This window comes from Chionomys nivalis, chromosome 22, assembly GCF_950005125.1.
Source record: "Chionomys nivalis chromosome 22, mChiNiv1.1, whole genome shotgun sequence".
In the NCBI taxonomy this organism is placed as follows: Eukaryota; Metazoa; Chordata; class Mammalia; order Rodentia; family Cricetidae; genus Chionomys; species Chionomys nivalis.
This window is the reverse complement of record NC_080107.1, coordinates 47148536-47152416: the sequence shown is the minus strand read 5'-3', so window position 1 is coordinate 47152416 and position 3881 is coordinate 47148536. Positions and strand designations below refer to the sequence as shown.

Here is a 3881-nt window from a genome sequence, read left to right as displayed (position 1 = left end):
TGGCCCTGAATCTGTCTTTATTGTGTATCTGTAATCCTTTTGTGATCACTGTTGTCCACTGTTAAGCAGGCATGGCTATGACCAGAGCACCTGTTTTGACTGTTGGTCCCACCCTGCTCAGCTTTCCAACATGGCTAAAGTCACTTACCACCAGCTCTGGGAACCATCCTCACCACCCCAACTCTGGGAAGCAGTTGGCCCATGCTGCCACCAAGTAACTTGCAGCATGCTGCCCATAAACCCCATTCAAGTGCTCCGTAACAGTTCCTCCCAAAAGACTCAAAGCCATCTGTGCCAGGAAGCTGTCTCTTAAAGGAGCCATGCAGTTTTTGCTACTAATGCTAAGTCAGGAAGCCTTCTCTTAAAGGACCCGTGCCTCTGCTCACCACCAGCAAACAGAGCCAATCTGTGGCTGCCAAGAGCACCAACTGAGCTGGACAGTGATGGCTCACTGGGGAGGCAGAGGCAGGTGAATCTCTATGAGTTTGAGGTCAGTTTGGTCTACAAGAGCTAGTTCCAGGACAGCCAGGGCAACAACACAGGGAAACCCTGTCTCAAAAAACCAAAAAAAAAAAAAAAAAAAAGAAGCACCAATTGACTCCCATTTTTCTGGGCCTAGAATTGTGGGTCTAAAAGCACTTTTTAAAAGCTTTTTTAGCTAGCAGCTCGGCGCGGCCATCATCATGAATGACACAGTAACGATCCAGACCAGGAAGTTCATGACCAATCGTCTGCTTCAAAGAAAACAGATGGTTATTGATGTCCTTCATCCTGGGAAGGCAACAGTACCAAAGACAGAAATTCGGGAGAAGTTAGCCAAAATGTACAAAACCACACCAGATGTCATCTTTGTATTTGGATTCAGAACTCATTTTGGTGGTGGGAAAACAACTGGCTTTGGCATGATCTATGATTCCCTCGATTATGCAAAGAAGAATGAGCCCAAACACAGACTTGCAAGACATGGCCTTTATGAGAAGAAAAAGACCTCCTGAAAACAGCGAAAGGAACGCAAGAATAGAATGAAGAAGGTTAGGGGTACTGCGAAGGCCAATGTTGGTGCTGGCAAAAAGCCAAAGGAGTAGATCTGCGGTGACTTGATCTGCTGTGGTTTGCAGGCAATTTCCCAGAGGACAAATAAACTAGAAGCTTATGTGTAAAAAAAAAAAAAAAAAAAAAAAAAAAAAAGCTTTTTTAGGCTTTATGTGGATATTATTGCCAAATTTTTGGGCACCATTTGTTTTTGTTTGTTTGTTTGTTTGTTTTTTTGATTTTCGAGACAGGGTTTCTCCGTAGTTTTTGGTTCCTGTCCTGGAACTAGCTCTTGTAGACCAGGCTGGCCTCGAACTCACAGAGATCTGCCTGCCTCTGCCTCCCAAGTGCTGGGATTACAGGCATGAGCCACCACCGCCCGGCTTTGGGCACCATTTGTAACTGGAGACTGTACTTCCAAATAATCACACAAAAACTATATTAATGACATCACTGTTTGGCTGATGGCTCAGGCATATTTCTAGCTAGCTTTTACAACTTAAATTAACCCATTTCTATTAATCTTTGTGTTGCCTTGAGGCTGTGACTTACCAGTAAGGTTCTGGCATCTTTTCCTTTAGCAGCTACATGGTGTCTCCCTGACTCTGCCTTCTTTCTCCCTCTATCTCTGCTTGGATTTCCTCCCTTGCTATATTCTGCCCTGCTATAGGCCAAAGCAACTTCTTTATTAACCAATGGTAATAAACCATATTCACACCATACAGAGGGGCATCCTACATCATCCCTTAAATGATAACAAGCATCCATAACCATTCTTTTGAAAATGTGGGCCTTAATTTTTCGAGACTGCTTCCTGTTGTTTGAGGTGCTAGAATCTTTGGGGGAACCTTCAGAAAATTGGGATAATGATTAAATCTTGCCTGGAGTAGTCTGTGGAGCTAGACCATCTCAGTCAGTAGCCTTGAAGCTGTTTTGGAGGCAGAATTCTGGGGAGACAGTAATAGAGGCATTTTGAGATGCTGGATTGCCTGAGCCATCTGTTTTCATTGGTGTTTGGTCCCCTTGTTCTGAAAATACAGAAATTTTTAAACATAATATACATGTCTGCATTAATACAAGTATAGACTATGTGTTGTATACAAGTCAGCCAAAGATTTTTTTTGTTTTGTGTGAGCAAGTAAAATATATGTTACATGCTTTGTAGTTTTTCTAGGTTTATTTCCTTATGTCTGTAGCCAGAATTTTCAGGGCCTCTAACTTGGTCAAACTTGATCCATATCAACCTGGAATGAATCCACAGCCTCTCATTTCCTGTGGAAATAAAAGCATAACCTCTTCCTTAATGTAACATATCTTTTGTCTTCCATTTTGAAGTCGAGAGATTTTAATTCTATATAAATTGGTTTAACTCAGTAGTTTCCATAATCCAGTGTGTCATACCAGCTGCTATTCCTTCATCAGCCATCAGAAAATTTAATGACAACATAAGAACATACAGAATCAAGAGTGCCTGTGTGTTTTATATCTTTGCATGAGTTTTTACTTTATATTATGTTTTCAAGACAGGGTTTCTATGTATGACAGCTATGGCTGTTCTGAAACTCACTCTTTACACTAGGCTGACCTCAAACTCATAGAGATCCACCTGCCACTGCCTCCCAAGTACTGGGATTAAAGATGTGTGCCACCACTGCCTGACACTATTTTTTTCTATCACTGTCTATACCATTACTCTTTTTTTCTTCCAAGCCTATGTACATTTTTAAACACACTGTGACCCAGAGTCTGGATGTGTCTTTTTTTTAAATTTATTTATTTATTATATATACAGTGGTTTGTCTGCATGTATGTCTGCACACCAGAAGAAAGTACCAGATTGCATTACAGATGGCTGTGAGCCACCATGTGGGTGCTGGGAATTGAACTCAGGACCTCTGGAAAAGCAGTCAGTGCTCTTAATCTCTGAGCCATCTCTCCAGTCCCCTGGATCAGTCTTTACTACGCATCTGCAATCTTTTCTGTCTGCATGAACAAAACTTAAACCTGCCATGTGACTTAGTTCATGGCATGCTGGTGGGGCTCACTCGGCAGGGCTCACTCTGGAGGGGTTCACTCTGGCGGGGCTCACTCTGGAGGGGCTTACTCTGGCAGGACTCACTCTGGCGGGGCTCACTCTAGTGGGGTTCACTCTGGCAGTGCTCACGCTGGTGGCCCAAGCCCACAGGCAGCAGCTGGGAGATGCGTCTCTGTACCGAAGCTGACTTGAGAGACGTAAGACTAGGAAGCCACGTTTGGCTCCAGTGTTTTTGTGTGTTTGGAAGTTTTTAAAGCTTTCTCACATCTTATGCGGATGTAGGTGCTGAATCTTTGAGTACCATTTGTAGATAGACTCTTCTGTCCCACAGCCAGTTTCCAAATAACCACACAGAGACTTATTATTAATTGTAAATGCTTGGCTTATAGCTCCAACTTGTTACTAACTAGTTCTTATTCCTTACATTAACCCATATTTCTTATCTACACTCTGCCATGTGGTGATAACTTTCCTCAACATGACAATTTCATCTTCTCTCTGTCTCCTCGTGATTCCGAGACTCCTTTTTGTCGGCAAATCCAGCCTCACCTCTACTCTACCTGTCCAGCCATTGGCCAGTCAGCTGCCTCACCTCTACCTGTCCAGCCATTGACCAGTCAGCTGCCTCACCTCTACTCTACCTGTCCTGCCAGTGACCAGTCAGCTGCCTCACCTCTACCAGTCCAGTCATTGGCCAGTCAGCTGCCTCACCTCTACCTGTCCAGCCATTGGCCAGTCAGTTACCTCACCTCTACCAGTCCAGCCATTGGCTAGTCAGTTTATTACACCAATCACAGCAACATATATTTACACA

At 43.5% G+C, this 3881-nt stretch overlaps 1 pseudogene; it reads left to right on the top strand.

The window, feature by feature from the left end:
• Nucleotides 1–666: 666 nt before the first annotated feature.
• LOC130864764 (40S ribosomal protein S24-like) lies at nt 667–1151 on the top strand (annotated as a pseudogene).
• The last annotated feature ends 2730 nt before the right edge of the window (nt 1152–3881 follow it).